Source organism: Nomascus leucogenys, chromosome 2, assembly GCF_006542625.1.
Source record: "Nomascus leucogenys isolate Asia chromosome 2, Asia_NLE_v1, whole genome shotgun sequence".
NCBI classification, from domain to species: Eukaryota; Metazoa; Chordata; class Mammalia; order Primates; family Hylobatidae; genus Nomascus; species Nomascus leucogenys.
Genome location: NC_044382.1, coordinates 28,041,206 through 28,062,452, shown reverse-complemented (window position 1 = coordinate 28,062,452; position 21,247 = coordinate 28,041,206). Strand labels below are relative to the sequence as shown.

Sequence of the window (21,247 nt, the reverse complement as noted above, 5' to 3'; positions counted from 1 at the left end):
AGCATGAGGATGTGGTGAAAATCCAGGATGTTAAATGACTGGAGCTTTCGAAACTCTTCCCTATGGAAATGTGGAACCTGCACCCCAAATGCTGGCCAGTTCTCAGGGTCACCTGAAGAGGAACAGGCCTCAGAAATTCAGCCTGGAACCCCCAGTGAGCTTTCTCATGTGCTGTTTCTTTCTTCCCTGTGCAGATAAATTGCCCCGAAGCGGCCTCACACCAGAGACAGATTAAGAAGAGGGATTGGAGGTCCACCACTCCACTAGCCCAGGAAGGACTTATCTTTCGCCTCAGCCAGACCTCACCCCAATTCTGTGAATCGGCAGAGGAAGGCAAAACTGCAGAGAGTCAGAGAAGGCTGTGCAAGGAGCAGAGACCAGGGCTCACACAGGTGGCCCCAGCCCAGGCCCTGGCCCAGGCCCAGGAGCCTGCTTCCCTGCATCGCTGAGGAGGAACAGCACCATGCTGGGTCCTCACCTCCCACCTCCGCCCCTTGCGCCCAGCGAAGGGAGACCTACTCCCTGCACCTTCCAGATCCCTGATGGAAGCTACAGGTGTCTGGCTCTGGAAGCCGAGGAGAGCAGCGGTGAGGAGGGCCTGCAGGGAGAGGCGGGGCCTGCTGACCTGGAAGAGGATGAGGGGGTCAGCAGGAGTGGGGACAACTCTGCCTGCAGAGTCACCCAGGGGACACCGCCTCTGCCCAAAACCCTGGGCATCCAACCACCCAGCTGCTCCAGAGACGAACAAGGGGCGTCCCAGCATGGTGACAGGGCCAGCCAGGACTGGAATGTAGTGAAGGCCCCGCAGGTGATGACAGCCAGCCCCAGCCCTGGCCCTGGGCCCAGAGTGGCCCAGAAACCAGGTAAGCTTGTGTTCCTTTTCCCTTGGACTACCAGAGTCACTAGAGACCCCCCAGGTCCTTAGTACAAGGGCTCCTGACTATCTTTTTCCATGATTCACAGTAATTCATCACAGTCCCACGGGCATGCCCAGATTAACAGCTGTGGAGAGATAGGAGCGACTGTGAGTTACGTGCAGTTCCAGCTGCACCACATCTAACCCCACTCCTTTCTCTGCCAAAGAGCGCACGTGAGAAGGCAGTGAGAGAAAGCCACATTATCTTGCTTGGTTAAAAAAAAAAAGCTCATTTCCCACTCTCGTCTGCCTTTTAATCATTAGTGGCAACAAATCACTGTGGTGTCCCAAGCAACCGATGGGGCAGAACCCTCTCATTAAATGTATTGAGTGCTGGCTACATGGGGGTGCTGGGGACACAGCACTGGACAAAACGGATGTGGTTGCTGACCTCATGGAGCTTGGGAGGTAGAGACTGAAGCCTTTGATAGAATTTGAACTTCCAATTTTACAGGTGGGGCAATTGAGACTCAGAGTGAGGAAAAGACAGCTAGAGGTCACTCGGCATGTTAGTAGTGGCTGAGCTAGGCCCATGTTCCTCGCCTAGGCCTCGGTTTTTCATTTGTTAGAGATGACAAGGGCAGATGGAACACCACCTAGGCTGCAGTGAGATCCCATGACAGCGTGTGGGGAGAGCACAGTGTGCGCGGCACGGAAGGAAGGAAGGGCAGGAATGATGATAATTTTCCTGCAGCGGCTGCTGTCTGAAGAGCAGGGCGGGACAGGGAAGCCCACGCTGAATCACCTCCACAGCCGGCCCATGGAAACGCTGAAGTGGGTCCAGATGGGGAGGACGTGAGCAGGGCCATGCTCAGCTCAAGCAGGAGCCGCAGCCAGTAGATCCCGGGGGCGCAGGGCGTGCGGGGGACATAGTCCTGGGAGGGCTTGTGCGTCAGGAAACTGAAGGAACACTTCATTTCTCTGCAGGCGTCGTTGAGCCCGGCTGGCATCTCACCAGCCTTCCCGCCCACTCTTCTCTCTGCAATAATTCTCTCTAGGCTCTGATCACCCCCCATGGCCACCATTGTCTACCAGGCTGGGGTCACACGGGGGCTGGGCAGGAGCAAGGAAGGACATTTAATCCCTCTAGGGCAGGAAGAAGGAGGACTCCAGGGAGGCACTGTAGTCTTGAACTTGGAGGTGGGCCTTCACACCAGAGTCAGCCCAAATTCAGTCTCCTAGAGCCTGAACTTCCCAGGACCCGCTCCCATCCCTCTCACAGGCCCAGGCTGGGGTCAGGAGACATAGATACTTTCTAGACTGGATGTTGCTGACTAGCCAAGCCCTAGCAAATCCCTTCCCTTTGGTGAGCTCTACTTTCCTCCTCTGTGAAAATAAAATAAAAATATGAGTCTTAACTACCTCAAAGAGCTGTTAGGAGGTTGCAATGATCTTAGTTGTGGCAGTGTTTTGGAAATTTTAGAGTAATCTAGATAGGTATGTAAGAAATGTTTATACTTAATTGAAATGACCATCATCAGCTCAACAATAGGACTGCTATTATTTGTTAGAAGCCTTTATGTGCTAAGCCCACTGTGCCAAGAGCTTTACCCTTTTCATTTCATTTAACCTCATAGCAATCCCCATGAGGGACATACTTTTATTATCTTCATTAAACAGATGAGAAGATAGAGGCTCAGGAAATACATGTGACTTATCCAAGATGCATGGCTAGCAAGCTGCTAAGCCATGATCCAGTCATGGTTTTTTGAATATGGGGCTTGTGCTCTTGGCCACCACTCTCTTCTGGAATTATAAGAGTAAAGAGTGGTCTGTGGACATCCTGGAATGGAAGAGACCATGGATGGAGAGGATAGAAGAAGGCACTACCTTTAATGAACTCTGTTGACAAGTCACACCAAGCCAGTTCATTTGATAGCATCTCATTCTTGTTATTGTACTCTCAAGGGAGGCAGGTATTATTCTCCCCATTTTACAGGTGAGGCAACTGAGGCTCAGAGATTTAATCCCCTACCCAAGGTCACACAGCTAGTGCCAGAGCTGTGACTATGATTGCGTTCTTGCCTGGAACAGTATGGTTCATTCCTTTCTTTTTTTTTTTTTTTTTTTTTTTTTGAGATGGTGTCTTGCTCTGTCGCCCAGGCTGGAATGGAGTGCAGTGGCACGATCTTGGCTCATTGCAATCTCCGCCTACCGGGTTCAAGCAATTCTCCTGCCTCAGCCTCCCAAGTAGCTGGGATTACAGGTGCCCGCCACCATGCCCAGCTAATTTTTGTATTTTTAGTAGAGATGGGGTTTCACCATGTTGGCCTGGCTAGTCTCGAACTCCTCACCTCAGGTGGTCTGCCTGCCTCGGCCTCCCAAACTGTTGGGATTATAGGTGTGAGCCACCACACCAGGCCTCATTCCTTTCTTTACTGTCCAGCCAGTCTGTCATCCAGTTCTGTCCTAGAATATTTCTACGGACAGAGGGGGCAGAAAAGACTTCAGAAGGATGAAATGGGCAGGGAAGACTTCTCAGAGATGGAGGCAGGAAGGAAGCTGGGTCTTGCAGGAGAGTCAAAATCCGGTGGTCTTGGGTCATAGCCCACACTTGCCTTTCTGCTCCCTTGGGAAAGGGAGTGGCTAGAGTTCCTTCTCTCTTCCTGGAGATCAGGAGGGAAGAAAGCTGTGGGGCTGCCAGGTTATTAGTGGATTAGGGCTTCCTTTTAAAGCTTCCTCCCATTACCGCCGAAGGATTATAAGCATCTTCAGACAATTACATCCATCCTTCCGCAATTGTACCTGTCTCTCTAGAGGGCTCACAGGCAGGTTTAAGTATGAGCCACTATATCTTCTGCTTTGGGCACTGCAGATACCTTTGTTTGGGGTCAGTGGGTACCAGTGCCATTTCTCCAAGGCCTGAGTACCAGCTGAGCAAGGCAACACAGGGCCCTGTGGGCAGGCTAGAGGGATAGAGGGTACAGAGAGATGCCATCAGCTGCTGCCAATTTGGGAAAATAGATCTGGGGAGGAAAGGGTAGTGTAGAGCTCATGATCAGGCCTCAGCCAACACTAGGGCCCCCAGCTCACCAAGACAGCCCCATGCTATAGCTGCCCTCCCCAAAGTCTCAGCTGGTCATAACTGGTAGGGTTTCTTGAGATTGTTGTGCAGATGGAGACTCTGAGGGCCAGAGATGGCAAGTGACTTGTCCAAACTCACACAGTAAGTTGGTGGCAAAGCTAGGGCTGGAACCCAGGGCTTATGCCTCCCATTCAGCTGTGCTAAATGTGCCATGTGGAGTATTTAATCCTATAAACAATCCTGTGAAGTTCATACTTTTCTTATCTCTGTTTTACAGATGAGGAAACTAAGGCATAAGGAGTTTAAGTGAATTGTCAAAGTCTCACAGCCTGTGGGTGGAGGAGCTGAGGTTTGAACCCCAGGAGGTCTGGGCCCATGCTTTTAACCACCCTCTCTGCTGCCTGTCTCCATGGTGATGAGGCAGCAGGCTGTGTTCTTCCACCCACCTGGGGCTGGGAAAAGGTTCTTCAGGCTCTGGGAGTTGTTGGAAGATTTTGCCAAGCCACATTCCCTCCCACTCGGATGCTCTGGGGGAAACCTGGGTACTCACCGCTGATCCCTCCCCGCCTTTGCTGGTGGCCACTTGTTATTGGAGGCTGGAGGTGTGTAGCAGATTTAGAGCCATTTCCAACTCTAGTGGACACTGTTCTGAGCCTCTGGGGGTGGGGAGGGGTGTGGGTCTGTGTTGTCAGATGAGTCCTGCCACTGGACATGTCTGTTTTGTTCAGGCAGAGGAACCTGTGTCCGTGTTAACAGCTGCCAGTGGTCACTGGGCCCAGAACAAGGCTCCTGCTCCTCAGGCTGTGACAGAGAGGGCAGATGGAGCAAGAGCCTGGGCAGGAAGCTGCCCACTCCCTCTCCACTCCCCTGCTCCACAGTGATTGTAACAGGAAGGTGATGGTGAGGAGCACTGCTCACAGGTTCACATATACCTCACCATGCACTCACACATACATGCTTTCACATCCATCCATAAACACACATGTATCCACACATGATGTATAGATGCCATGTTCTCATGCAAACCATCACACATATGCACTCACACAACTGCACACACATGGAGGCCCTCAGACACACATCCATGCATGGGGTACACACTGGCACAAACCTTCCTGAAGGCCCCCTCACCCATGCACAGCTGCCACATGTGAACACATGTCTCAGATTTGCTTACAGAGCTGCAGTTCCATCTGAAAGCATAAGCAGACTTAGGCACACTTTCTCACACAAACACACATATTCCCTCTCATAGATACAGGTGAAAAGCATGTTCTTTTCTCCATTTCCTTTTGCTACACACCTACACTTTGAAATCTTTCACACATTCTCTCCTACAGACCTAGCCACTCTTGCACACCCACTGTCACACACCTACGTACAGACCGAATCACTTTCTCTCCTTTCTTTTCCACATCTTTCTCTTTCATACCACCCACACAGCAATCCTAGCTGCTCTCTCTCTTTTCCTCTCACCCACACACAGCTTCCTGGTTTCCCACAGGCTGGGCTGCAGCCACTTCCTTGGAACAGGCACTCTCAGGGTTAGCGATACCCCAACCTGGTGGGGGTCCCAGGATCCCACCCCCACCCCTCACTCTCCCAACCTGCCCTCTACCCTGGGTATAAGAGGATGAAAGCAGAGCAGCCACATGATCAGAGGAATTCTCTGAAGCCCACGAGGCCAGGAGGAGAAAGGGGAACTGCCAGGGAGGGTTCCTGCATTCTGAGTCTCCCCAGTGTGAACAGGGGACATCCCAAAGCCAGGCCACCTGCAGGTCTGTGTTTCACAGGCCCTTGTGTGGGGCGGGCTTACGCTAGCACATTCCTAACTTCCTTTAGCAGAAATCTAAACACAGAACTCTTGATGCAAAAGACAGATGAAAGTGGAACCACCCTGGTCAAGGGGGTGGGGAACCCAGGGAAACTTCGGTGAAAACCTAGACCAGCATTTTTCCAATTGTGGTTCTGCTTCAAAATTGCTGGGGCTGTGGAGGGTACTTGCCATCAGTCCTGTGCCAAGCCCACCGGCTCGTGCCCTCAATGGGAGTGGTGCTGGAATGTGGGTATCTGGACTTTTAACAGCATCCCACGTGACTCTGATGTACATGGCCACTGCCATGGGGCTTCACACGCTCAATCTGAATGGCATTTTGCTCAGTGAAAGGTGGGGAGCTGAGCCCCAGAGCTGCCATACAGCACCCCTGCCTTGTTGCTGACCCACTGGTTAAGTCAGGGGATGGCAGCAGGTGGGTGGGGACATGGTCACCCTTCTCAGTGCCCGTTTGCCTAAGTCCTACCAAGAGAGACAGTTATTCTAGTTACTGGGGCTGAGACATAGCAGGGAAGATGGGCCTGAGCACCCAGGTCTGAAAGGAGAGCCAGGAAGAGGTGGGGGTGGGAGGTGGTACCAGTTATAGGGACAGAATCACAAAGGCAGATTTCAAAGTGGGTAGTGGGTGGGTTAGAGAAAAGAAAAGGGGACACAAAGAAACTGTCTCCCTCCTACCCGAGACCGGAGGATTTTAGGACAGGCCGACTGACCTAGAGATACAGAAAATGATAAGGAAACGGAGAGATAGACAACCAGGCAGCAGAGAGTGAGGCACAGCGAGAGGAAAGAGAGGGGGCCCCGCCTGGAGATGGGAGGCTGAGCGGGTGGAGGAGGGAGTTGCACCCCCAGGGCTGGGCTGGGCGGGGCGGGGCGGGAGGGGCGGCGCTAGGGCCCCGGGGAGCAGGCAGCAGGAGCACGGCTCACCCGCCAGCCCGCCCGCCCAGCGCTCCCGGCTCCCAGCCCGGGGTCCCGGAGCAGCCCGCTAGGCGGTGGCGGCGGCGGCGGCGAGGAGGGGGCGTCGGGCGCGGAGCCTGGGCCTGGCGCGGGGCGGGGGTGGCGGGGACCTCGGGGCGGGGCGCGCTGAAGGACGCGGCCAGGTGTGCCGAGGCGGCGGCGCCCGGGAGCTCGGGGACCGTGCGCAGCGGCTGGAGGTGAGTGAGGGGCGCTGGCCTGGCAGGGGTGCGGGCACCGCGCGAGCCTCGCCCCTTCCCACCTGCGCTATTCCCGGTGCCGCCCAGGAGGAGGTGGCACATCTGGGCTCCAGTCCTCGCACGCGGGGTGACCTTGGCCAAGTCGCTTCTACACTTTGGGCCTCAGTTTCCCCATCTGTAGGTGGGGGGCTGGAGGGGTATCGAGGCTTTCGAGCAGCTGAGGAGCGGGAGGACGCCCTGACGCCGGGAAGCTACCCTCCCGGGCTCCGTAGGGGCTCCAGCCCTTGCGCCCCTCCCCGCAAGCGGATCAGGGCGAGGCAGCCCCAGGCTTACAGGTGGGCAACAGCCCAGAGTCTGTTTCCCCAAGCCCGTTCTGGGAAAAGTCGGACCGACTTGACCCAAGATAACGGCGGGTTGGGCTCTGCCCAGGGTTGACCAACATGGGCGCCGTGGGGGCAGCGGGAACGGCCAGTGCTGGGCCTCCTCACTCCTCCCTGCGGGCGGGGCGACTGGGCTCTGGGGTCTGGCTGTGCCGGTGGGGCACACAGGATGCCAGAGCAGTCACACCCTGGGGACCACCCAGCCCAAGCCCTACCTGGAGAAATCGAGGCCTTTCCCCAGCGCCTTCAGGGACTGGGGAAACTGTCCTGCGCTGCCCGCCTCACAACACCTTTGCAATTGCCCTCCTTGCCAAGGTGAGAGAGAGGCCCCAGAGGTGAAGTGAGTGGAGGGCCCGGCTCCTTTCTAACCACTGCGCTGTGGAATCAGGGGCACTGTCCAGAGCCCTGGCAAGACCTATTTGAGGACTCAGGAAAAGGTCTCCTTTCCTCCCCCCATTACCCCAAGTTATGGGTGTATTCCGGAAGGTGCCAGGGAACTCCGTCCATGGGGTCCAGGTTGTCTGGAAGGGACAAGAGCTGAGTGGGAAGCAGCATGTGCCCCATTCCCCATCCCCCACCCTGTCCTGAATGGCAGGTGGCACTGGGATAAACCAACTCGATACGTGATCTTGGAGCAAGACCCTTGCTCTCTTGGCCTGCAGTGAGAGGGTTGGCAGGGTGGCCCCTGAGGGGGAAATTGCATTGTGGACAGCAGTGCTGGTGGTAGCTGTAGGGCTAGTCAGAGGGTGCCCTACCCCCTGTCCATTAGAAAGTGGAAGTGAAACTGGATGCTGATGGGGGTCTAGGGTACACTGGGGCAAGGGGTTGGAAGCCTTACTGGCGCCAGCCTGCCTTGTCACCAAGCCCAAGCTTGGCCCATTCCATGTTGGGGGGCACAGCCACAAACTGGAACTGATGTGCTCCCCCACTACTTGCCATATTGTCTCAGGCAGGCAGATGAGATCCCTCAGGGGAGTTGAAAACCCCTCCTGGGAGTTGAAAAACCCCGTTTGCTGGGTGGGGCATCCCCTTCCTCTGTCTCCTTAGGAGATCTTGGTCTGGTTCCTCCCCCTTCTCTCGTCCTCAGTTTTTCCATCAGTACGAAGGGGATGGACTAGGATCACTGTAGCTTGATATTCAAACTTCCCCCAGGAATGTTGTTTACCACTCTGGCTTGCAGCCCCCACTTTCCAGGCCTGCCCCCTCTTTGCAAGCCATGGGCCAGTTCCCCTCAACCCCACAACTGACACCTAAATTAAGCTGTGGTTGGAACCAGCATTTACATGGCTAAATAAGGCCTTTAACTCCTTCCCTCCCTAGTCAGCTGTTGCCCTTATCTACTCCCCATCCCTTAAGGTAGGAAAAAAACCAACCAAATCAAACCTGTGGCATTCAGGCGCCTGGTTCCTGGTGCATCCCTAGGTTCTTCCATGGCATCTTATCCGGTCTCCGATTTTAGAATTGGGGAGACTGGGGCCAAGGAGGGGAAGAGGTTTGCACAGAGTTATTCTGTGGGAAGAAGGCAACAGAGCTCCCTTTCCTTGGGAGAGAGCACATCCTTAATAGGTGGATGGGGACATGAGTGTCCATGGAGCACCTGGAGAGGGAGGAGAAGCATGGGAGGAACCTTCTTCCATCTTCTCTCCACCCCTAGTCACAGCCCATTTCCAGGGTTGACATGTGTCTTCCTGAGCCCATGTCACAGCTCTGGGAGGTGGGCAGGGCAGGGGTCAGCACACTCCTTCCACCTGCCAGGGCTGCCCTCCCACAAGGCTGAGCTCACCTCCAGGCCCCCTGCCTGGCCTGGGAGGCACCTTTTCCTTCAAGGCGGCTCCCAGGCTTCTAGACATGAGCTCATCAGAGCTGCTGGTGCCAGGAAGGGAGGGACTGAGGGGAAGCAGGCAGGGCTGCCCAGATCAGGGCACCGTGGGCCCGGGGAAGTACAGGGGGTGCTACTGGTGAGGCCCTGCAGGCTCTGGTCTCCATTGTAGTGAAAAGACAGCAGCAGGATAGATCCACTGAGGGTCAACTGGGGAAGGGTGGAGACAGGCCAAGTGCCCTGGGCTGTAGTGCTAGGCCAACCTCTGCTACCCACTCACTTACTGTGTGACCTTGGGTAAATCTCTTTCTCTCTATGGGCCTCACTGTACCTGGCTAGCAATGGGATGGGATGGGTGCTTAGACACTGGGGTTGCAGTAGTGAATAAGACAGACAGGCCCCTGCCCTCAAGGCACTTGCATTTTAATTGGGGAGATAGAAAAGAAAAAAGGAAGCAAATAAATCATCAAGATAATTTCAGATAGGTAAAAGTGCCATAAAAAAATAAGTCATGCTGTTAAGATGGAGAGCAGTTAGGGGGCTACCGGGGGTTGGTGATTAGGAAAGTCCTCTCTCAGAGGTGACTTCGGAACAGAGACCTGAATCTTACTTGAAGCAATGCTCAAGGCTTCCTGGGGGAGGTGTATCTGCAACTGGAGTCTGGAAGAATGGGGAGGCGGGGGTGGGGGAGGATTTGGTTGGGAGGAAAGGTTTCCCAGAAGATGGTCATGGTCTGGGGCTAGGGGCTGGGACCAGGGGCGGGGACTGGAGGGTGGGTGTTGGTTGCATCCCCAGGGGCTTCAGACTGCAGATCCAAAGGAGCTCCACCTGAGATCTGGTCAGAGGGGCAGCTGGGCCTGCCTGCAAAGTGGCTCTGCTAAGTTAGGCATGTGTGTGTGTGTGTGTGGTGTGTGTGTGTGTGTGTGTGTGTGTGTTTCTCTCTCTCTCTGTGTGTGTGTGTGTGTGTCTGTGGTCAGTCTTTTGTGAACTGTCCCTGGATATTGGGGCTCAATTGCTACCCAGTGTGGCCAGAGGAGGAGTCATCATGGAAGCAGCCTCCAGGCCCTGTAATTCCAAAGGCTTACACAAGCCCTCTGTTTGGAATGAAATCTACCATCTGGCTGCTGCTGCCTGAAATTCCACCAGCCTAGCTTCAGCTTTTCCACTCGGTGAGGCAGGGTCGTATAGTTCTGTGCAGACCCTGCCCTACCCTACCCTGTCCAGCCTTCCAGGGTTGCTGCGGGTGGAACAAAATTCAATCTACTCCTGAATTCTTGGAGGCATGCCTCATGTGTGGCTAATACACAGATTCTATGGTTGGACCTCTGGGTTCCCTTCCTGGCTAGCTGGGAGATCTTAACTATGTTATGTAACCTCTCTGGGTTTTTGTTTCCTCATCTATAAGATAGAAACAATAATAGACCCTGTTGTATACTGTTGTTCTGAAAATTAAATGAGATGATGATAAATGCTTAAAAAAAAAAAAAAAAGAGCTACCACTTAGGTATTGTCGTGTTTTGATCTCTGTTAAAATAGCGGTCAGGTGTGGTGGCTCACGCCTGTAATCCCAGCACTTTCGGAGGCCAAGGCAGGTGGATCACCTGAGGTCAGGAGTTTGAGACCAGCCTGGCCAACATGGTGAAACCCCGTCTCTACTAAAAATACAAAATTAACCAGGAATGGTGGCGCATGCCTGTAAGCTCAGCTCCTCAGGAGGCTGAGGCAGGAGACTCGCCTGAACCCAGGAGGCAGAGGTTGCAGTGAGCCGAGATCGCGCCATTGCACTCCAGCCTGGGAGACAGAGTGAGACTCCACCAACAAAATAGAAATAGCAAGTTCTTAAGGAGATGGGCTCTCGCTCAAGACTAATTGTATCTCAGTATATGTTACTTTTTGATGTTTGGCCAGGAACAGGTTTTTTTGTTTGGTTGGTTGGGTTGTTTGTTTGAGACAGAGTCTGACTCGGCCGCCCAGGCTGGGGTGCAGTTGGCATGATTATGGCTCACTGCCACCTCAACCTCCTGGGCTCAAGTGATCCTCCCACCTCCTAAGTAGCTGGAACTACAGAGATGTGCCACCGTGCCCAGCTAATTTTTGTATTTTTAGTAGAGACAGTGTCTCACTATGTTGCCCAGGCTAGTCTTGAACTCCTGGGCTCAAGTGATCCATCTGCCTCAGCCTTATAGGTGTAAGTCACCATGCCCGGCCTAAGAGCAGGTTCTGATGGTGGGAGAATAGGCACAAGCACAGCGGAAAATGCCTGGACTGAGCTTCAGGAATGGATGCTCAAACCTCTGCTCTTAGCTGACTGGCTGGTGGTCTTGGGCAAATCATTTGCTTCCTCTGGGCCTCAGGCTTCACTTCTGACTGCTGAGATATGGGCTAGTAAGGATCTGAGGGGATCATGGGTGTGACAAAGCTCCTTACTGGCTTGTCAGCAAAAACATGGAGCTAGCAGGAGGGGCTGACACCATGGTGTCAAGGGTCAAGGAAGGGGCAGGCTGGATGAGCCCCTGGGACAGGAGAGTGGGCTAACTTGAGACCCTTGCGTGTAATCCTCCAGAATAAAATCTCTTAGAGTCTAAGAGTGCTTGAAAGATAAAAGCCACAGTTCTTGAAAAATGATTGTTTACTGTTATTTACTATGTACCATGGGTGCTTTAAGTTCTTTATGCATCAACAACTCCATGAGGTGAGTACTGTTATTAGCATTTTGCAGATGGGAAACTGAGGCACAGAGAAGTTGGTTAAGTGAGCTTCCAAGGTCACACACCTCGTAAGTGGCTAGATTCAAACACAGGCATTCTGGCCCCAAAAACTGTGTGCTTAACTTCTTCACAACTTGGTCTCTCCCACACTAGATGGAGTGCCAGGGGCTCAGAAAAAGCAAGCCACCTATCCCAGAACAGACAGCATTCATCTTTGATCCTCATCATCCCTGAAGCTTAGGTCTTGGAAGGAGGAGCCTCACTGGGTCTAGGGTCCAGGGCTCTGAGATTGGCCCTTGAACCAGCTCAACCTTTCTATTCCCCTGGGAGTAGGTCACAGAGGATCAAGGGTGCCCTGCAGTCACTGTGGGCATGGAAGGCTCTGCCATGGCCTGATGAGTGGGCGTTGTTAGTGCCTTGGAGCTTGAGTGGCTCCTAAGTGCTTGAGTTGTAATAAACTCCCATGCAGTCTGGCACACCACTACCATTGTACAGGTAGGGGAAACTGAGGTCAGAGTGTTTAGGAACCAGCCCAGGGTCACACAGGCAGAGGACACGCTTCATCCCTCCTGTCCTGCCTTCTGGGCTGCTTAGTTCTTGTGGGCTCCATAGGAAGATGAGATGTTGGGGACCCTCCCATGGATCCCTAAGGTGGTCCTGGCCTCCTCAGCCAGGACATTATTCCCAATATGGGGCCCTTTGGGAGGGCACATGGAGTTGGGGGATGGGGAGAGTACTGATTAAAAAATAGACTGTCACGCGCACGGAGAACAAGCATGCCACCACCCAACCTGAGCCAGTTGGCTCCCCTGTGCCCGGCTGCCAGGCCCCACTCAGGTCTCCTGCTGGGGGCCCCGCCCACCACACCCTGGCTCTGGGCCTGAGGCTGAATGCTCCCATCCACCCTCTCCTCTCCCTCCTCCATTCCTGCCCAGCCTCCAGGCAGATGGTGCTCTTACTGAGCTTGGGTGGGCCTGAAGCTCAGCTGTGGACTTTAAGCTGTGCCAGGGGCATCTGGCATCCCCATACACTGGCTATGTGGCCTTGAATGAGCCCTTTCCCTCTCTGGGCCTCAAACATTGACAGAGTAATGCTGTCAATCAAAGTTCTTTCTCAGATTTCTTCTTATTTAGACCTGACAGACACTGTAGGAGACCCCACTCAGAGAGGTGATGTGACCTGCAGTGGCCACTCAGCTAGGGTGCAGCAGAGCAGAGGCCGGTACCCAGATAATTGTGCAAATCCCAATCCTGTACAACTCCGGGTGAGTGAGGTCACATGGGAGCATGGAGGCAGGAGGCTTTGCAGTCATGATGTGAGCAGTGCTTCATGCATTTGCTCTTTTACTTAGTCAACAAATGTTTATTGAGGCCCAGCTATGGCCGAGGCACAGGGTCATGGACATAGCCAAGGTCCCTGCCCTGCGGGGACAGGCAGACTGACATGACAACAAATCCTTATGGAATTACAAAGCTGATGAGCATTTAGGGGAGAGGCAGAGAGGGTTGTGGCAGGAGAATGTGACCTCTGAGGGCCTTGGGACCTGTGAACAGACCTGAAGGATGAGGAGTGTGGTCAGAAAGGTGCAGCCAAGGGGGCAAGGGAAGAAAGAGCTCTGGGAAAAGGAGCAGCCAGTGCAGAGGCCCTGAGGGGAGAAAGTGCTGGGCTGGCTGAGCACTAGGAAGAGGGTCAGCATGGCTGGAGCCTGGCGGGCTGGGAGGTGAAGCACCACGACGGGAGCTGCAGCGCGGGGGTCGGGGCAGTGGGACTGGTGGTACAGGGCCTGGAGCCTGCGAAGGGGCTTGAGGCAGATCATAGGAAAGAGGAGCATGCTGGTGCTGATCTAGGAGGTCGGTCTTTCCTCCTTTCCTTTCGTCTTTCCCTTGGATGTCCACCCTGATAGTGCTAACAACAGACCCCATTCATGCCCCCCCCCCAGCCACTTCTTGAGGTGGCTAAATGCAGAGTCTGGGGCCATCTCTCCCTCCTCTCTTCAAGGAGGGTTATGGAGGCCCAGCAGGCCTCAGATGCAAGCTGGTGAGAGTGCGTTCCTGGGCAGGAGGCTGCGGTCACTCAAGCTGAGTGCCCCTGTTCAGGTGAGTTCTTATTTCCTTTTATTCCCTGTGGGAGTCTGTGGACAAAGGAGGGTCAGCTTGTGTCTGAATGAAGGCCGCCCCAGACCTACTTCCACTGCCTGTAACGGCTGCCTGTCCCCTGTTCCATTCCAGGCACCAACTCCCCGCCAACCCCGGAGCCAAAGCCCTGGGATGGCAGGCGGGAGGCTTGCATCCTGAGCCCAGCTCTGCTGTACGCTCTAGGGCACACCCCTTTTTCTCCCTGGGCATCAGTTTCCCCATCTCCATTACAGAGAAATACTCTAATTTTTCTGCACTCAATGTATGGCCCATGGATGCAGTATCAGCATCACCCAGAAGCTTGTTAGAAATGCAGAATCCCAGGCCACATCCCAGACTTCCTGAATTACAGTCTGCATTTTGACAACATTCCTGAGTAATTTCCATGTACTTTAAACTATGAGAAGCACTGTTCTAGGTCAGTTATTTTTAAACTTAAGATAAATGAAAATCTATAGCATATTTTTCCTTCTCTAAAGCTTTACATATAAACACATAAGAGGGCACCCACCCACTCTATATGTATTCATCCCATGAACAAGGAGGGGGAGGAGTGTGGAGGGGTAAGTTAGAGGCACAGGCTTTATTAGGATGGGCGTCAGAAAGGAGGAGGAAAAGATAAAAGAGGCTGGTGGAGGGGCGGGTGCCATCTGCTCACCCCTTGAGAGCCCCTGACAGTTGGCCTCTAAGGGCCCTTTTGGCTCTGCCCTCCAGGCTCCTCTGCTTTATAGGCTTGGAGAAGGAGTGCTTGATGGTCCATAGCCCAGTGATGTCTTTCCCTGCTTGTCCCTATCTTGCTGTCCTGCCCTCTTCCCCTTGGAATCCCTGAAAGAGTAGCCGGTGCTATTCTTAGTGTGACAGGGTGGTGAGGAGAGAACATACTAGTGCATTATTTATGTTTGTGAGTCAACAGGATTACATTCAGGACTCCCAGAACATCGCCCTCCCAGCGTGGCCTTCACCACAGCCATGGCAGGCGGTCCACTATGTGCAGATGGGAGGGCAATTTCCCAGGACCCAGAAACCATTCCTTCTGGCCCTGATCATCCCTGCTCAGAGTCCCTGCCCCTCGACCTGGGAAACAACTCATGAAATACCATGGTCAGTTAGGACTAGAAAAGAGCTGCTTTGGCCATACCATTTCCTTTCATCATGCATTCCACATATATTTATTGAGCATATATTACATACTGTAGGTGTGGATGCATGGGTGGAGGAAACAGGGTTCCTGCCTTCCAGGAGCTCACACTTTAGCCAGAGAGTTAATGTGCAGTAGTATAGGTTTCAGGCCTTTGCCTATGTGAGAGCTGATCTGAGCAATAACATAGCAGTGGGAATTAAGAATCTTTTAGAGGAAACTGAGGCTCCCCACATATAAGGCTTGCTAAAGGTCCCCATGGCTAGTGATCAGGTTGAACTCAGATTAGTTAGAATAAAACAACTATTTTAGATCAGATGGTAGTGTGTAGCGTTAGGGCTCTGGGAACTCCCTGCACTGCCAGTGAGAGGGGTCTTGTGGCTGGAAGGAAATTAACTGGTTGAGGTTGTCGTATTCTCCAGAGTCATGGAGAAGTCATGTGTGCTCAGAGTTTTCATAAACCTGGCGTGGTAGGACAGTTACATTGCGGGGTGGGAGTCAAAATCACATGGGATGAGAGGATAAGGCCCCGAGGTGGGCGCCTCATGAGGCTGTGCCAATGGCTCTGGCTAGGAGCCAATGAACCATGTGCAGTGAGATCCTGGGCAGGTAGGTCCCTTGCCCTTTCTCTGCCTCAGTTTTCTAGTCTGTAAAATGGTGTAACAATCCTTGCTCTGTCTCTATCTCTGATGGATGAAAAGTGCTAGGAAAACTATAAAAGTGTTGTGCATATTCAAGGAATGCTATAAAATGACCATATATAATTATCATAGGCTGTGTGCGGTGGCTCATTCCTGTCATCTCAGCACTTTAGAAGGCCAAGGTAGGAGGATTGCTTGAGCTCAGGAGTTCAATAGTGAAAACGCACCTCTATTAAAATAAAAATTAAAAAAAGACAATTATATAAATATTTTTTATTAAATGTATTTTTATTAACATTATGGAGTCTTACTGTGTGCAAGTCTGTATTCCAGACATTTTCTTGTGTTAACTAACTTACACACTTAGTTATAAGATCATGGACTCTAAAGCCCTGTGGGTCCCCAACCTGGCTGTACACATAACCCCTTCGGGAGCCTGTTAAGGTGTATATTCTGTGGTTACTCGGGTCTAGGGTAGAGCCCAGGAATCTGTATCTTGACCACATTCCCTGAGGGATGCTGAAGCACCTGCAAGTTTCTGATTTGGACCAGAGAGGGGAAGGAACTTGCCAGAGGCTTCACATTGAATTGGAGACCAGGTTGAGGCTAAAACCCAGATCTCCAGCTCCTGGCCTGATCCTTTCCCTCTACTCTTCAGTTGCCTCCAAGTGCCCTAGAGGAATGAAGGTGGAGATGACTTTGGTGACACATGAGGATGCTGGTGGTGGTGCTAAGGTGTATGGTGCTGTGGTAGGCATTTTACATGGCTTATCCTGTTTAATGGCAATAAGGATAGAAAAGGGGACATTTGACTGGGCATAGTGGCTTATGCTTGTAATCCCAACACTTGGAGAGACCAAGGCAGGAGGATTGCTTGAGCCCAGGAGTTTGAGACCAGCCTGGGCAACAAGTGAGACCTCGTCTGTACAAAAATTTTTTTAAAATTAGCCGGGTGTGGTGGTGCATGCCTGTAGTTCCAGCTACTTGGGAGGCTGAGGCAGGAGGATCACTTGTCCCTGAAAGGTCACTGCCATGAGCTGTAATTGCACCACTGCACTCCAGCCTGCCAGCCTGGGTGACAGAGTGAGACCCTGTCTTAAACACACACACACACACACACACACACGCACACACACACAAAGGGGACACTCTCCACAGCCACATGATCCCCCGGATCATTTGAGCATCAAGTGGCAGATTTTAATGTACCCTTGGAAAAGGGAGACTATGACTGAGATGCAAAGATACTGGAGAAGTGAATTTGAAACCGCACCGTTGGTGCATTGTCCATTCTCCAGGAGCATGTGCCCTCAAGGCAAGAGTTGTCTGCTAACCCGGTTACCTGAAGACAGGGCAGGCTGGCAGGAAGGAAACACATATGTCCCACAAGGTGTGTACCTGATGCCCGTCCATCCATGCCAGCCTTCCACATGAGTCCCGTGTACCTGCGGGTGCCCAGTGTGCACATATTCATGTGTATGTCCTGCCCCCTCTGTGGGTGTGCATGCGTGCCTGGGCACGCTCTGCTGTGTGTAGCACAGGCTTGAAGCAAGCAGCACCTCTGTGTGTGGGCATACGTGCAGAGGAGGATGTGCTGCTGCCGGCTGGAGCCTTTCCAGCATTAAGAGGCTACTGAGAATGTGTGTATGTTGCAGGTGTATGTGTGTGTATGTAAATGGTTGCAATGCAGAGCTCAGAAGGAGAAGGGCCATTAGAGAAAACATTTTTTTGTTTGTTTGTTTTTTTTAGACAGAGTCTCGCTCTGTCGCCCAGGCTGGAGTGCAGTGATGCAATCTTGGCTCACTGTGACCTCCGCCTCCTGGGTTGAAGTGATTCTCTTGCCTCAGCCCCTCAAATAGCTGGGATTACATGCATGCGCTACCATGCCTGGCGAATATTTTTTGTAGAGACGGGGTTTCACCATGTTGGTCAGGCTGGTCTTGAACTCCTGACCTCAAGTGATCTGCCCGCCTCGGCCTCCCAAAGTGCTGGGATTATAGGCGTGAGCCACCGCACCCAGCCTACACTTTTCTTATTCATGTCCTACCTCCACATTATGTGTATCATTCTTAAACCTGCCAGGTATGAGCCTGCCTCAGGACCTTAGCACTTGCTGTTCCCTCTGCCTGCATTGTTGCCCTAGACACGCATATGCCTCACTCTCTCACCTTCTTCTGTTCTTTGCTCAGATGTGCCTTCTCAGTGAGGATGGCTTTGGTTATCATATCTACCTCTGCAAATCACTCCTCACCCCTTACAGTCCATATACCTCCAGTCCCTGCTTTATTTTTTTTATAGCATTTACCGTCTGACTTACTTGTGTATTTATTATCTTGTTCCCTTACTCGAATGCAAGCAGAGATTTTAATCTGTTTCCCTCCATGCCTGTGAACAGTGCCTGGCCCTTAGTTGGTGTATAATAAATACTTGTTGAATGAATGAATCCATGCACCACCTATACGTATTTTCTTTAAATTTTGTTAGTGAAATGTCCACTTTAGCCTCTCCTTAGGCAGTAATATACCTGAGATCACAAGTGTATTCATGATACCTCTTTTCCAATTCACATTTGAAATGTATATAACTATTAAGATTTTAAATATCAGGGTACCACCTAAAATCCTTTTTGCTTCCATTAGTGGTGGGGACACCACACCCTAGGAACCACCAGTCCAGTCCAATCCCTCCTTTGGACAAATTGGATGCACTGAGGCCCCAAGAGGGTCAGGGATCAGCCCAGCGTCTCACCCAAATTGTGGCAGGACAGACCCTGGAACCAAATCTCCTAACTTCTAGTCTTCTTTTCTTTTGTAGTTTGAGGGAAACATGGAGGGCAGGACTGCATGATTCAGCCTCTCCCCGGCAGGAGACTTCTCCTGTGGGAGTGGGGCCAAACCCGCCTGGTAATTGGTGAATGGCAGCAGAGGAGAGGGCCATGGCAGGGTCAGCAGCCTCCAGCACCCCAGAGCCATGCTGTCCTCCTCTGAGGGGGCCTGGGGTTCAAAACTGGTTCTGCCTAGAAGTGACATGGGGATCCCCTCTGCAGAGAGGATGCGGGGGTGGGGGGTGTTGGCAAGGGGGATGGGGTTGGATTGTGTCTGATAATGAGCAGAAGAGTGAGACCAGACCCAGAGAGGGGTGGTGAAGACAGGGAGAGAGACAGATACAGCCCCAGCCTGGTCGAGTTATGCAGAGGTGGGTGTGTGCAAAAGCCTACAGTTAACCACCCCCCAATGTGTGCACAGTGCTTTATACTTTAGAAATCATTGCTGCATCTCATTTACTCAGCAGCTACTCTGCAAAGCAGATATTATTGTCCCTGTTTTACTGATGATGAAGTTGAGACTCAGAGAGGTGAAGTGATTTACTGAAGGTAGCCCAGCAATTTGAATAGGATGCCTTGCTGAGCCATAGATGGGGGAAGAACTGGCTGCACCTCTGATTGGATTTGGTAAAGGAGGGCTGTCTGTGGGAGGAGCGGGCAGGCTGAATGGATTTGGGAGTGAGGGGCCGGCTGGAAACCCACAATCCACTCACTGGCCAAATAACCTTGACAAATCACAAAACCTTTCTTTTTGAGGCTGTTTCCTCATCTGTAAAATGGGAATAATGGTACTCCCTAACTCACAGCTTGTGAGGATAAAATAAAACATGATGAAAAATGATAACACTGAAACTGAACGCCTCGCACATTAGAAGTGCTCAGTAAGCAGCAACTTGAGTAATGAACATGAGTGCACCCGGCCCCTGAGGAGTTTGCACATGGTGACCACCTGCCACGACTGAGGGATTCCCAGTGCCTTCTTTGGCAGCTGTGAGCAAGCCTGAGACCCCGTCTGGGGGACCCGCAGGGGTTGGGGGCAGGTTTGTCTGTCCCAGAGCCCCAGGCTGGTGATGACGCCTCCTGGGGATAAACCTCATCTCTCTGTTGTTTACCCCATGTGCGGTGACTTTGTCATTATCATTCCTCCTGCGTTTTTCTTTATTTATTTTTCTGTGAGGAAGGAATGTGGGGAATTTACCACAGGGCGCTGGCCTTCGCTTTCAGCTGGGCTGCATGGCATCCTTTCCTATAAGAAGGAAGCTGCTGAGACAGATGGCAGGAGAGGTGGAGGCGGAGGGTCCCAGCTGGCTCTGTGGCCCAAGGAGTCGGGGGCAGTTATGTAACCCACCCAGAGGCCCAGGTTCTGGTCTCCGGGCATGAGCCTGATAATGTACATAGCTCCTGTGGAACTGTGCCTGGCCCTCCCCATTCACCCCTGGCCTCTGGGCAAGCCCAATGGGTGTGTTCCTCTACCAAAGTTTCCTTTCTATTTAGCTGGTCTTGATTTGGGGTATGGGGATAGGTAGGGGAGTGGGATGGGGGTTATCTTGAACCTCCTAGTCTCTGCTGAGCTATCATCATTGCTTAGAATGCCTCCTTATCTCCATCTTTCAAGAGCTAGGACATATGTCACCTCCTCCAGGGAGCCTTCCTGGATTGCTTCATCCTAATTCATCTTTCTCTTAGGTTCTATGTTCTCCCCTCACTTCATGAAACATTCTTCCTCTTAGGTCTAACACAGTGATTTGAGATTTCATCTCCTTCTTCTCTCACAAACGTGTTACTTTCTCCTTCCTTCTCCTGCCACTCCCGGGAACCACCCTCTAGATCTTTGATCTAGAATCTAGATGAATCTTGGATTTAGACAAATCTAAAATTCGTCTCCAGGGATGAATGGTGAAGCAAAATGTGAAGGGGGAGGCTTTGGATTGTGGAAGTGCTCGTCCTTTAGTAGTTTATTTAGTCAACACAGTGATGGTTTCAACCCCTCCTGGGTGATGGCTTCTGCTGAGTCTGGGGACATTTACAGAGGACGGAGACCAGTCCTGGCCCTAGGCTGGCACAGGGCTAAGGGGAGGGACCACATCTTTGTGGTGGGCCCAGAGTGTGTCAGGCCCTGGGAAGAGTGGAGGGGACCCACAGATGACCTAGGCCCCGCCCTGACCCTGGCAGAGGCACAGTTTAGGGGAAACCACCTTTTTCCCTGCGCTGGCTTGCCACCTTTTTGTCTTTTAGATTATGTGTTTTCTCTGGAAAGGCAGGGTGTGACGGTCCTTTCTGTACTCCCAAGGCTTCCAGGGAGCTGGGGGTGGGGCGAGTGAAACAGCAGGAGGGGGCTTCATGAGCGCAGGCCTAGCTCACCAGGGTTGGACTGGAGAGGTGGAAGCCTGGGCTGTGATCCTGTGATCCTCTCTGTGAGCCCTCCCTTTTCAGTTTGCTGTATATCCGGGGCTTAGCCTGCCTCTCTCTGGGTTACCATCTCAAAGTTTCTAAAAATCGACTGATTATAGATTAATGATTACCCCAGTAGAATGGGCAAGAGAGAGGCTGTGGCTCCTGGCCTTTGGCAGGGCCCTGGTCAGCCAGCAGGGAGCAGGGCTTGTGGTCTGCAAGGATAGAAGATGGGTCAGGCCTGCACTGACTGTGGAGCCCTCATCTTAGCTTCCCCTTACCCCT

At 52.5% G+C, this 21,247-nt stretch overlaps 1 protein-coding gene across 2 annotated transcripts in view; it reads left to right on the top strand.

Annotated features, from left to right (window-relative positions):
- The first annotated feature begins 6,651 nt into the window (after positions 1-6,651).
- Positions 6,652-21,247, top strand: part of SYNPO (synaptopodin) — a 35,566-nt gene continuing 20,970 nt past the window's right edge. For both annotated transcript variants that reach the window (XR_004033062.1, XM_030826500.1), the window contains exon 1: positions 6,652-6,926. The gene's annotated coding sequence lies outside the window, so the exon portion shown is untranslated. The remainder of the gene's footprint in view (positions 6,927-21,247) is intronic.